General features: G+C 48.6%; 1 pseudogene; it reads left to right on the top strand.

Moving 5' to 3' along the window:
• Window positions 1-12,390: 12,390 nt before the first annotated feature.
• On the top strand, window positions 12,391-13,051 carry LOC141927717 (rRNA N(6)-adenosine-methyltransferase METTL5 pseudogene; annotated as a pseudogene).
• The last annotated feature ends 768 nt before the right edge of the window (window positions 13,052-13,819 follow it).

Below are 13,819 nucleotides of genomic sequence, written 5' to 3'. Positions count from 1 at the left end.
TATTTCTCCGTTGTTTTTATTAAGTTGTTGTCTGTCTTGTATAATCTCAAACTTACATAGACTTCTTTTTTCAAGAGGTATTACACCAACACATGCACCTTGCCCTGACACTTGCTGCATTGTTACTCCCTGTTTGTTTTGAGAATCGCTCCACAAACACTGTATCGGGTTAGGCCCACTCACCCATTTTGGTTCAGAAGGTATACCCACTGCCTCATAAAGAGGGGGTCGTACATCATAACAAAGCCAACAATGTGTCGTCATCTTTGGATTTGTTGAATTTAATATTTGGTATGTCGAATTTAGTAATTTCCATAAAGGGGGTAGTTTAGGATCAAACGTTGTCAAAATTTCAACATCAGTAGGAGTCGCTTTTCTAACAGCAGTCGTAGCGTCATATCTTACAGGTTTAGGCGTCTGTGGATTAAGGACTAGATTTGGCCCAATAGCTTGAGGTGCCTGGGGTACAGTCTTAATGATCTGCACAAGTACTCCCATATCTTTGTAACTTCTCTGAAGAAACGGAGACCACATCTTACCTAAAAGCCATCCTGAATCACCCGGATTTAAAATTTCCAAAACCAGCTGGAAACGGTTAGATCCCCAGCTCACTCGTAAAAATTCATCCTTTCTTTCTGGTGTCCATTTATTACCCATCACTATAGTCTCACAGCCCCAATATCCACAAAACCAATACCCAGGGTAGTTACAATAACTTTTCCCTGGATTTGAACCTGGGCACCAATATATTTCCCCATATGCTTGTCCGTGTCTCCTAATATTTGGGTTCGTTGCCGCGGGGCCTGCTACTCCAGGAAATAGGGCTCCGAATGTAATCGTAAAAGTCGGAGCCCCTGCTGTTATATTTTCCTTTAATACTCGATTATTTGTTGGGTCCCGCAGGACCCACCTGAATGGCTGATGGTGATTATAATTTGATCTTGCTTCTCCCATAATGACAAACCCTAGAATTAGAAGTACGCAAAGATGTCGCAGATCCTTTCTACGAAAGTTGTTCTGCCGACGTCTAGGTTCTGTTGATGCGGCTGTCAGTACAGGCTTCTCTGATTCTGTTGGGGCCTCTACTGCTCCGTCGTCCCTGTTGCTCATCGGAGTGTACGAATTACGAGGGCGCCCAATAAATTGATCCTGTGAACAATAACTTACAGTTTTTGTTAGTTTAATTCCACTACTATTGTTGTTATTATTATTATTATTACTATTGCCATTATCGCTAATCTGAAGATCTGGTTTGATGGACTTGAGTGGACACCACTTAATTCTACCATCTTTTTTAATAGCTGCATATCCTCGCCCCGTAAGAACCAACCTCCACCCCTGTTCCCATTCACCCAGTTCATTTCTGGCTCTGACCAATGGGCCTTCCTCCATAGCCCTTGTGGTCCAATGTTTCTGGGCAGGGCTATTTACTTCTTCACCTCTAGGGTACTGATTTAAGGCTAATAGAGCTGTTGCAAGAAGTCGTGCTTGGTCTCCTGAGGGGATGGCATTATCAAAACCTTCTGCCTTTGCTAGCACCTCTAGTTTTGATTTCAAAGTTTGGTTCGCACGTTCAACGATGGCCTGGCCCGTACTATTATACGGGATACCATGTAACAAAGTAATGCCCCACTTCTGAACAAAGGCTTGCACAGATTTAGAGACAAAATTTGGTCCATTGTCCGTTTTGATCTGATTAGGAACACCGAGCCACGCCATCGCTGTCAGCCAATGCTGGATGGTTGTTTTGGAATTAGTCTTAAGATGTTGTGTGGCTACGATCATTCCGCTAAATGTATCTACAGTCACTGCTAGCCAAGCCCGAGGTTTCAACAACTGGCAATGCGTAAAATCTGTCTGCCATACTTCGGAGGCTTTGAGGCCTCGAGGATTAACTCCACTAGACCAAAGGGGAGCTTTCTGGCAATGAGGACATGTAGCGACTACATGTTTCGCATCTGTAATTGAGACACCACACTTCTTAGCCAGTGCTCTAGCTCCAATGTGAAGGGACTCATGTAACAAACGAGCATCCCTTAAAGTCCACAATCCTTTGGCAGCTGCATCTGCTTTATCATTGCCCTTTTGAAAGAAGCCTTTAACCGGGCTGTGGCTATTAACGTGGATGACCGATATGGTACCCTGTCGAGAATATAGTGCTTTTTCCAGCATTAAGGCCGCTGTAGATGTCGACACACCAGGTCCCGACATAGCCAAGCATAATTTAGCTACAAACAAAGAATCAGTGACTATGTTAAGATGTTCTGTGGGGAATAGCCCACATGCTAATGCTACGGCAGATGCTTCAAGTAACTGGACCGAGAGTGTACGATCGGTCATTTTGGTACAATGCCATTCTTCTCCCGACTGCCACACAGCTGCTGCGGTTGAAGTTATTGAGGACGCGTCTGTAAAGATCGTTGGTCCCGGTTGAGGCCGGTCTATGATCTTTTGAGGAAGGTCAAGATCAACAATTGTTAACAACTGAGTCCAGGGGGGCTTCACGGCATATTGTATTTCTCCACCGAATACGGCAAGGGCTATAGCAAGGTGTTCTGACATCACTACTGATTGTATCGACAGCTGCTTACGAAAGGGTAGATATATTTTTGCGGGTTCAACGCCTAAGTGTCTCAATGCAAGTTTTCTGCCTTTCATAATGAGGTTGCCAAGACACTCGATTCCTGAAAAGAATGCACGTGACGGTTTTCCCAAAACTATCCATTGTATTGGTTGAGCTTTTTCAGGGGGACCTTGGGCTAGCGCCCCTACTCCTCCCCCTGATGTAAAGTGCACATACAAGTCAATTGGTATAGCAGGGCTCCATCTAGCGAGCATACTAGAAGACATCTGTTGCTCAATAAAATCAAGAGAATCCATTGCCTCGGTTGTTAAAACTTTCTTTTCCCAAGGCTGCTTCCCTTTCAAAAGATCATATAGGGGAGCCATGATTTTTGGTGGGATTAAAATGATATTACGGAGCCATTGTAAGGACCCCACCAATTGTTGCACATCATGGAGCGTTTTGATGTTTCGATGGATCTTTACTTGAGGAGGGGTTATATATGAACTTGTGATTTCAGTTCCCAAAAAGCTTACACATGGCCCCTTTTTAATTTTAGAGCTCGCGATCTCAAACCCATTTGCCTGCAAAGTTTCTGAAACCGTTAATACTAACTGATCTACTTGGCTACCTGACGGTGCGGCAATCAAGATGTCATCCATATATTGGATGATGGTCGCAGTTGGATTACTGCGCCGGACTGGTGCTAACGCCCGATCCACCGTGATCTGACAAATAGTAGGCGAGTTAACCATCCCTTGGGGTAACACCTTCCATTGAAAACATAGATTAGGTTGTTGACTATTCGGAAATACGACAGAAAAGGCAAATTGCTCCTTATTGTCATCATGCAGAGGTATTGAAAAGAAACAATCTTTGATGTCAAGGATCGCACATGGTTGCCCTTTCGGTATCATAGAATTCATGGGTAACAACGTTTGAACCTGACCCATGGGCTGAATTCTCTTATTTACCTCACGTAAATCATGGAGAAGGCGGTATTCTGTACTGTTTCGTTTAGGTATTACGAAAACTGGAGTATTCCATGGACTGGTGGAAGGCTCAATGTGACCTCATTGTAGCTCACGATTGACCAACTCTAAAAGAGCTTCCATTCGAGGCTTCGACAATGGCCACTGCTCAACCCATACTGGGTCAGACGATTTCCACATTAGTCTAATTGGTGGAAATGGATATGCTGCCGCAGTCCTTATCATGAACAAATTTGTCACTCTAGCATCTAATAATGCTAACGCGTCCCTTCCCAATAGGGGTGGGACTTTTGACATGACATATGGGAAAAGGGCAATAGTTTTTTCTGGTCCCCTCTCAGTATGGAGCGTAATTGCTATTAACTGGGTACTCTTTCGGGCTCGAGTCATTCCCCCAACCCCACCTACCATGGGGGCTTCCTCCAATTTCCATCCCGAGGGCCAATTCGTTTCAGAAATAACTGTTACATCAGCACCCGTATCAATTAAGAAGGGGACGTTGATAGTAGTGCCATTGGGTGCGTCATAAAGGGAACAAATTCCCCACACTATCAGTGGACTATCACATCTTATTGCCAAGGCCACCCTGGGGCCCCGCTCCCTGAAGGCGGTCCCTGCTGCGTAGGTTGAGTTGGCTGATTTCCCATTTGTTGAGCTGTAATGTTGATCGTTTCCTGGGGGGGCAATGGTTTCGAGAATATCTGGCCCCTCGGGGGTCGATATAGTTTGGTGGCAGGTTCGGGGGCACCGGATCCCACCCAGGATTGACAAGGTTGAGCCGCCTCATATCTCGTACGGGAGGAAGCTGTGCACGGCTCAGGCGCCTCCTCCCCCTCCCGTTTCCCTGACTCTTCGATTTACATTCCTTTGCATGATGTCCGTTCTTACCGCAGCGCCAACATGGACCTTTAGGTGATATCTGATGTGAGGTAGGTACCGTGGGTGGATTCATTAATTGAGGGCAATTTGCCATGATATGGCCTACTTGGCCACATTTAAAACATGCCATTATGTTAGCTATTGCGGTATGGACGGCCGCTTGGATCGGGACTAAATGTTCCTCTTTCGCGACATGTCTAATCATGTCTGCCAAACTCGACCCCACCGGCAGCGATCGTAAAATTTCTTTAGTGCTGGCATTGCATTGTTGGCGTAAACAGTCTGCGACTACCGGACCCTTTGCCTCTGCAGGCAGGGAGGAAGAGTCAATCGCCGCTTGAAGGCGATCCACAAACTGCGCGAAACTCTCACTCTCATTTTGTTTTATAGTTGACCATGGGGACGGCTTGGCAATAACCTTAGAAGCTGTACGAATAGCTTCCCTAGCTGCACGGGTGGTTGTCATCACCTCATGGGCTCGCAGGCCCAGAGCCTGCGCTTGAGGTGTGATCATTGTTGGATCCGTTCCCATCAATCGTTGTAAACTAGAACCATACAATGGGTGGTCCGCCCCTGTTATCTGAGCTAATTGTCTCACGCAGTTGTCCTCCCAATCTTGTTTAAAAACTATCATCCCTGCACCATCAAAAATCAGCCTGCAGGTTTGTTTTATATCAAATGGGAGCATGTCATCTCCTCCGAAGATGCCATCTACTAAAGTAGAGACCATGGCAGAATTAAGCCCCTTATCAGCGATCGCCTTAATGATCGCCTGTATATCTTTAGGATTTATAGGAGAGTACACTCTTCGTGCCCCATCACCATCTCCCATTACTCTAACCGGGTATGCTAGCGCGGCTGAGGGGGCCCAATCTGCACATGCAATTTTTATTTTCCTCCAATCCGTAAGAGGAATTTTATCCTCTCGTATTCCTTTTTTGCTATGAGCAGTATTATATCGAGTTCCAATTTTTATCTCATCTTCATCTGAGTTTAAATCAGCCGTGAGCCAGTCGTCCCCATCTGTATCCGACTCAAGATCGGAGTTCGACTCACTAGTCACTTCCAGGCTCTGGTGTTTTTTCTTTGGGCTCCTGTCCCGCCTACTTTCCTTTTTGGGACTTCGACCCCTCCTACTTTGTCCGTAATCGGGCAATTCCCTCCCCTTCGACTCGCCCCCTCGTCTGACCGGGGAGGAGTTTACTCTATAGGGGCGTGTTTGTAGGCGGACATTCTGATTGATCCTCCACTCCTTAGTCGCTTCCGCCTCCCCTTTCAGACCATCCCTCCCATTCTCCTCCTCCTCACTCTCCATTGGTGGAGAATGCTGGCATATTACTGGGTAAATGCTCTGATTGGCTTTCCCCTTTTGAATGTCCATACCGCCTGTCTCTTCTTTGTTGTCCTTATCTTCCTGCCCACGTGTATTCATTAAACCTTGCATTCCTTCCTTATCTTCACCAAGAACATCATCGCCCCTCCCTTTCGGTCAGTGCCATTCAGAGGCGCATAGGGCGGTGGTCTCACCCAGATGTTATCAGATTCTATTTTCTCCGCGGCATTCCCAGCCTCCCCGGCCAGCCCACCCCAGAGGGACTCCGCCCGCCCCTGATCCCTCACGAGCGGAGTAGGGTGGTTTGGGGATTGAGGGGGGGGGGTATCACCCTCCCGCCGGTCCCCAGGGTCCGCTGAATTATCATCATTTAGAGGGCGTGAGGTCTGTGTGGCTGCTCCGACCCCAAGTTTCGGGACAGCTAATAAACAGTCCCTTGCCGCCCTCCATGTTTCCTGCTCCTGCAGGGCTTTTTTCAAAGCCTGCATGACCCTCCCCCACGCCTTAAGGTGTTTCGCCGTGCCTGAGCACATGGTCTCCTCGGCAAACACTTTAGTGCATTTATCCCACGTTTCTGGGTGGAGAATATCCACCGGCTGATCAATGACCCCGATCTGTAAAAGCCTTGCGACTGCAAGGGTAAAGTCTTTGGGCTTACAATCAATCCCCCACTGCTTATGCAGCTCAGATATGACCTTTACAAGGGCTTCCATTCTCCTTGAAGGTCCGGGAGCGTCCTCCCCGCCGGGCTGGTCCTGCCGCTCCGGCCGCCGTTCACCAAATCCAGGCGAAATTCCCGGGTTTCGGCACCACTTGCTGCCTTTCTCAAGGCGTTGGCGACCTGGTTCAGGAACAGCACAGCAACCAATCCCAGGTTGCTTGGTCCATCAGCACACAGACACCAATGTGGTGGAGGCAAAATGGCATTTATTGAAAGGTTACACTGCCTTATATAACCTGGGTTTACCTCGTCACTTCCGCCTGCTTACGTCAGAGATCCATATTGATTGGTTGCAGGGAGGGAGGGTCTACCTTTCCGTACAACGCGATATCTTCCGGTCGCCGGACCCTGCCTACCACAGAAAACCCAGATTTAATTTTCTTATCCTCAGGACATGATTCCTGCCCAATCTTTCCACTCACAGGAAAGTTCCTAACCACCAAGATACAGGTTAGGCAACAACTATTTATGTTCAATATAAAACACAGGAATTCTTCTGAAGAGAGACAAACCAAGGACTCCCATGTCCACCCATAAGGAAAGCTAAACTGTAGGTTATGAGGTGGTGTCATGTTTTTTTTTCACAGAATCACAGAATGGTTGAGGTTGGCAGGAACCTCCAGAGGTCACAAGCAGGACCACCTAGAGCCAGTTGCCCAGGACCATGTCCAGCTGGCTTCTGACTATCTCCAAGGATGGTGACTGCACAACCTCTCTGGGCAACCTGTGCCAGTGCTGGTCACATTAGGTGACTTTGTCACAGTGACAAAGTGTTTCCTGATGTTCATGTTTATGTCATGGAAGTAGGAAGGTCACATGTAGGAAGCAGCACCATTTAAAAAGAAAGCAAAAAACCCCAACCAGACACTGCAGGTTTTAGAGATGCAGACTGAAGTGGGACTTAACCTGCCATTTTCACAATACGAGATAAGTCTTCTAATTGTTCGGCTATGTAACTGTTACCATACCTGGCTTTTGAAGTAAGGTTACTCCTTACAAGGCTACCTCCAGGACTGGGCTCTGAGTGGATCCAGCAGGGAGATAGAAACCTTTCCACTTCTCTGAGATACAAAAACCAAAAAAAGGCAAAATTAAAATCAAACAGTGTCCTTAAAACTGTTCTGCAAGCAAGCTAAAGTGACTCCTTTGTTGGTGGGTTTGGACATCATTCTGAATCATCTCAGTATTCTTACTATTTGTGTATAATGCCCAGGGTTTTATTTACAGGATTAGGTGCTGTGAACACTTTGCTTCGTGCCACTTCCCTCTTAGTTTCTCCACCTGTAGAGCTGTGAAGGGGATCGCCTTTTCTTGTAACACCACAAGCAAATGGGCTTCCATCGCCTAGACTTACAAGTACTGAGAATATTTGAATTCCACATTTTACCACACCGGGAATCCGGATCAGAAAAAAGGTTTTGCACCTCTGCTCACATGTTAACAAATGGGAAGTGTGATCCAGGGAAAGTGGAAGCCCAGGGAGAAGAGGGAAGCTGATAAATGCAGCAACCTCTGTGGGGCATCTCAGCCCTCTCACACACAGCCCCAACCCCCCTCAGGGACGAGCCACCAGGCAGAGCCCTGCCCAGACACCTCTGCACACCCAGGGTGGGAACTACTGCTCGAGGCACCCAACACCTGGCCAGGGCCACACCTTAGTGAAGAACATGGAGTCAGAGCAGAGCCCGCAGTGTGGAGAGGCCTTGGGCACATTTCATCTCCTGGTGAGGCGGGACAGGGCTGGCACCGACCGGGGCGTTGGCGGCAGCGCGCCCTCTACTCCCTCACCCCCGCCCTGCAGCGGCGCCGCCTGCCACAAGATGGCCACCGCAGAGCCGCCAGCAGCTGCGCGAGCCCACGTTGCCATTGTCTGGCTGAGAACACTGGATCCGCGTGCCAGACACCCTGCTACGCTGATTGGCCAATGCTATGAGGCAGCCTCACGCGGCAGAGAGACGAGGAACCGGTGAATACACTTCCCCGAGGGGTCCGCCAAGATGGCAGCCAATGGGCAGCTGCTGACCTGATAAGTGTGTTTCCCCCTCTTCCCCTAGCCTAGCAGGGCTGCTGAAGAGCGGAGAGAGGGAAGCGGCCCCGCGCTGCCCCGCCGAGAAGAGCACTCCACCCAGCCCACCATGCTGCGGGGGCTCACATCTGCGCGGGGGAGCGGGGTGGGGCTGGGTTCCTGCCCCCGCCCGGCTCTGCTCAGTCACTGGGGGAGGGGCGGGTGGCAACATTTTTTGTCGTTCTCTCAGTGGAAGAAGGGAGGAGTGAGTGTGCTTTGCCTGCAGAAGAGCCTGGATGTTTGTGTGTGTTCGGAAATGAGGAACAGTAATGCACATCCATGGTATGAATTGGGCGTAGTGACATGGTTCTTGTTTTTAACACAAAGAGCCTTACAAAGAAGTAATTCGGCTTTGTAAGGGTGGAGAGGTGAGTTGGTTTTGAATTAGTTTATTTGTGAGGAAGACAGAAATGAGTATTTCCTCATGCTTTTCAAAATAGTTTGGGAAGAGTAGCACTGTGTAAACCCTGTACACCGGAAGAGCTATATAAAAAAAAAAAAAAGAAAAAAAAAAAAGTGCTGTATAGAAGGCAAAATACCTCTTTTCTGAAAAATGAAAACCAAGATTGTTGTATTGCTCTCAAAATTCCATCAAGTTCAACCAAATGTTTGGTTTTGGTTAATGAAGATCTGAAAGTGTGTAACTGCATCAGAATTTCTCTTGCCTTATCTAGAATTTATATCCTGTATTAATGAAATTGTTCTTTTTGAACTGTGAAGTACACATGTATTTTACTATTGAAAACCAGTAAGGACTTGGATAGTATATATGTAACTTCCATAAAGAGGGAATGGGGAAGCACTGTAGATAGGCTTTTTTTTAAAAAAAAATAATTCTGATTGATGTTTCTCAGGGGTAGATGTGGCCTTTAATTTTTTGTGTATTGTAATGATCTTGGGTTTTTTTAATTATCAGGGATATTTTACCAAAAAATGGCAGTGAAGTGTTGTGGGAGGATATTGGACTTGCACAACTGGGGCAGGGACAGCTCGAGTGGGAGGCCCAGGCTCCCCCCGAGGAGGAGGGGCCAGCCCCCAGGACTCTCCCCAGCCCTTCAAGAGGCCTCCTTGCCGGCAGCACTAACAGGGCTGCAGCAGGTCTTTATTCACAAGAAAATAAATTCCTGTTTCCCTGACCCCGTGTCTCTGAGTGCTGCTTTCTCCCCATTCTCCTGGCGTCTCTCCCTGCCCTACCCTGTGCCCCACCGTGGTGGCCCCCGCCTGCTGGGGGCACGGCCATGGGCCCCCAGAGCCCCAGGCCCATGTCAACGGTGCTTCCTCCCACAGGAAATACTGCGGCAGCCACCCACCGGCTGAGCAGCAGATGCCGAGGGCAGAGCGGGCAGGAGGGGAAGATGGTTTTGCCACAGGTCCAATGGGGACCCGACTGGGCATCACCCCCGGTCTCCGCTGGCGGTCAGTGAAAGGGTTGGCTTGAGCTGTAACCTTGCCCACTCCAGCATTTGTCTCTGCACCACACAGGTGTGGCTTGAATACCACCTGACTCCTCAAAACACGACCCAGGGATACATTTTCACAACAAACACTTACCCCTTCCCCACTGCATGCCACACACAGGGCTGCCAACTGTATCACACCCCTCCCGTCGCACTGGGATACAACAGGTGCCAATTGCCACTACAATGGCACACCGAGGGCAATATCGCACCAATCGAGACTCTGCAATCCCTATCCATAAACTGATTCATCAACTAGAGAGCCAAGGAGTCACCAGCAAGATGCGCTCCCCCTTTAACAGCCTCATATGGCCAGTGCAAAAGTCTAATGGAGAGTGGAGATTGACATTGGACTATCGTGGCCTGAATGAAGTCATGCCACTGCTGAGTGCTGCTGTGCCAGACATGCTAGAACTTCAGTATGAACTAGAGTCGAAGGCAGCCAAAGTGGTACGCCACGACTGATATTGCCAACACATTTTTCTCCATCCCTCTGGCAGCAGAATGCAGGCCACAGTTTATTTTTACCTGGAGGGGTGTCCAATACACCTGGAATTGACTGTCCCAGGGGTGGAAACAGCTCCACCATTTGCCATGGACTGATCCAGACTGCACTGGAACAGGGTGAAGCCCCAGAACATTCACAGTACACTGATGACATCATTATATGGGATGATACAGCAGAAGAAGTTTTTGAGAAAGGGGAGAAAATAATCCAGATACTTCTGAGAGCCAGTTTGGCCATAAAGCACGGTAAGGTCAAGGGACCTGCACAAGAGATTCAGTTTTTAAGGAGTAAAATGGCAAGATGGACATCGTCAGATTCCGATGGAGGTGATTAATAAAATAACAGCTATGTCCCCACCAACTAACAGAAAGGAGACACAAGCTTCCTTGGGTGTGGTGGGTTTCTGAAGACTGCACATTCCAAATTACAGTCAGATTGTAAGCCCTCTCTATCAAGTGACCCGGAAAAGAAATGATTTTATATGGGGCCCGGAGCAGCGACAGGCTTTTGAACAAATTAAACAGGAAGTAGTTCATGCAGTAGCCCTTGGGCCAGTTTGGACAGGGCAAGATTTTAAAAATGTGCTCTACACTGCAGCCGGGAAGAATGGCCCTACCTGGAGTCTCTGGCAGAGAGCACCAGGGGAGACTCAGGGTTGACCCTTGGGGTTTTGGAGTCAGGGATACAGAGGATCCGAGGACCGCTCTACTTCAACTGAAAAGGAGATATTGGCAGCATATGAATGGGTCCGAGCTGCTTCAGACGTGATCAGGACTTGTAGGGAGTGCGTTCAGAGGATCTCGCGATGTACGGAAGGAATAGCTGTAGCCCTCCCTTGTTACGAGGTAAGGTGATGGATAGGCTTGTAACGCTAAGGCCACACCCACGAAGGAGGTGCTTGGCGAACGTATATATGTAAGATACGCAGTTTAATAAACGGACATTTTGTATCCACCACATTGGTGTTTGTGTTGATGTCCCCGAGAAGGTTTTAACCTCCTGCGGTATTAGTCCCTGCAACCTGAGCACCGCTGACATGTGGGTCGACAGGTTTAAAGAAGCAGAGCTAATTACGACAAATGGTGACCGCGACGTGATCCGGGGAGAGACGAGCTGTGACAGTCGGCAGTGCACAGCAGGAGGTGAAGGCGCTCTACGCAGGACGGGAGACTCCGTGGCGCGCCATGGGTGTCACAGTTAAGGCACTGAAAAGGTGGGGTAAACAACATAAGACTTCTATGAAGTCAAGGACATTAAAAGTGATGCTACAAAGATTGATAAGGCTCGGCATTTTAGCAGAGCCGATAGACTGTACGAAGCCAGAGCTCTGGCCACAAATAGAGGCCGAGTTAGCAGAACAAGCGAAATTAAGAAAGCCAGAGCATTTAATGGCTTGGGGGAAAGCGAACGCGATGATGAAAGCTACCCAGGAGGAGCTCACAGCGAGCTCCGACGATGAGGAGGGGGAGGATACAACGGGAAATCCAGATGCGTGGCCCGTAGAAGACAAACAGCCAGGGGAAGACGGGAGTGGAGAACAGGGAAGGAGAGACAGGATCCCATCTCCGCCCCCTGCGTCTTCTCCTGTGTACCCTTGGGGGGAGATGCAGGGGGTGGAATCCGAGGTGTGTAGGGGAGAATTAGCAGAAAAATGGAAGGCGGACATGCAGCGTTGGGGGGCAGAGATGGAGGTGGTCGGGCAACAACAAGAGCAGGAGCAAGTTGCTCAGGAGCAGGACCCGCTCCTTGATTGGCTGCCAGGCGTCCCCTAATCCCCCATGGGTGCTGCGCCATGGAGTGTAGCGGCGGCCTGGCGCTCCACGGCCCGGCCTGGCCCGGTGTCGGGGGCTGGCAGCGAGGGGCCAGGCGGCGCAGCGGAAGTGCGCGGCGGCGCCTCGACTCGGCCCAGCCTGGCCCCTCAGCCCGCCCCGCTGGGGCCGCGTTAAACTATAAACATGAGGAAATTAAAGCTTAAAGAACTGGAAAGCTGTCTTCAACAAGTTGATACTTTTGAAAGTCCAAAACTGCTCCTTGAACAGTATCCAACAAGACCTCATATCGCAGCATGTATGCTTTATACAATTCACAATACTTTTGATGATGTTGAAAACAAAACAATTGCAGGTTTAGGATGTGGTTGTGGCATGCTCAGCATTGGAAGTGCAATGTTAGGAGCAGGATTGTGTATGGGGTTTGCCATAGATGCAGATGCACTGGAAATATTTAATAGCAATATTGAAGACTTTGAGCTCACAAACATCAACATGGTTCAGTGTGATGTCTGTTCTTTATCTGACAGCATGTCAGAGACTTTTGACACAGTTATTATGAACCCTCCGTTTGGTACCAAGCATAATAAAGGAATGGATATGATTTTTCTGAAAACCGCTTTACAAATGGCAAAAAGGGCTGTATATTCCCTTCACAAAACTTCAACACGGCAGCACATTCAAAAGAAAGCAGATGAATGGAAGTCATAGCAGAACTTAGATATGACCTACCAGCATCATACAAGTTCCATAAGAAGAAATCAGGTCACTGGGCGTGAGACTGCTGGCATGAGCACATGCGGCAGGGAAACAAGAGCGGGGGAGCCAGGAATGGGGACAGGGCTCCTCCTGTCACTACAAACAGCCCCCACAGAGCAGAGACAACTCCCCTTATACTCCCCGAGTGACAGTAAGATATGCCCAGGGATACCCTCAAGAGAGCAACCCAGACAAAACCCCACCGGTGATGGAGGCGTCGGGGCAAGAACCGTGGCTCTGGTCTTAGATTGTAGCGACAAGCCCATGGTCACCGTTTGGATAAGTCAGCCCCTCCCAGGAAGAACAGAAGAAATAGTAGTACAGGCCATGATTGATTCAGGTGCCGATGTGACAGTAATAGGTGAAAAGTGGTGGCCAGGACAGTGGGAAACTACCTTTGGGGGATTTGTAACAGGAGTAGGAGGGGCAAAGCCAGTATATAAAGCCATCACCACGACAACGTTTAAAGTACAAGACCAAGACAGAGGAGCTTTAATTGCAACATTAAAACCCATCGTGTTAACAGAATTTCACGGAGTCTTGTTGGGCCGTGACTGTATGCAGCAAATGAAAATTGACATTACAAATTTAAGGTAGGGGCCACTGCCGAGCACATACCACCCTTAAAACTTAAGTGGTTGACAACTTCACCGGTGTGGGTCGAGCAGTGGCCGTTTAACTCAGAAAAATTAAGTGCACTTTATCAATTAGTAGAAAGAGAAGTGCAGGCGGGTCATTTAGAACCCTCCACAAGCCCTTGGAATACTCCTGTC

This window comes from Strix aluco, chromosome 10 (assembly GCF_031877795.1).
Source record: "Strix aluco isolate bStrAlu1 chromosome 10, bStrAlu1.hap1, whole genome shotgun sequence".
Lineage (NCBI taxonomy): Eukaryota > Metazoa > Chordata > Aves > Strigiformes > Strigidae > Strix > Strix aluco.
The sequence above is the reverse complement of the archived record's forward strand: the minus strand, read 5'-3'. Positions and strand labels throughout refer to the sequence as shown.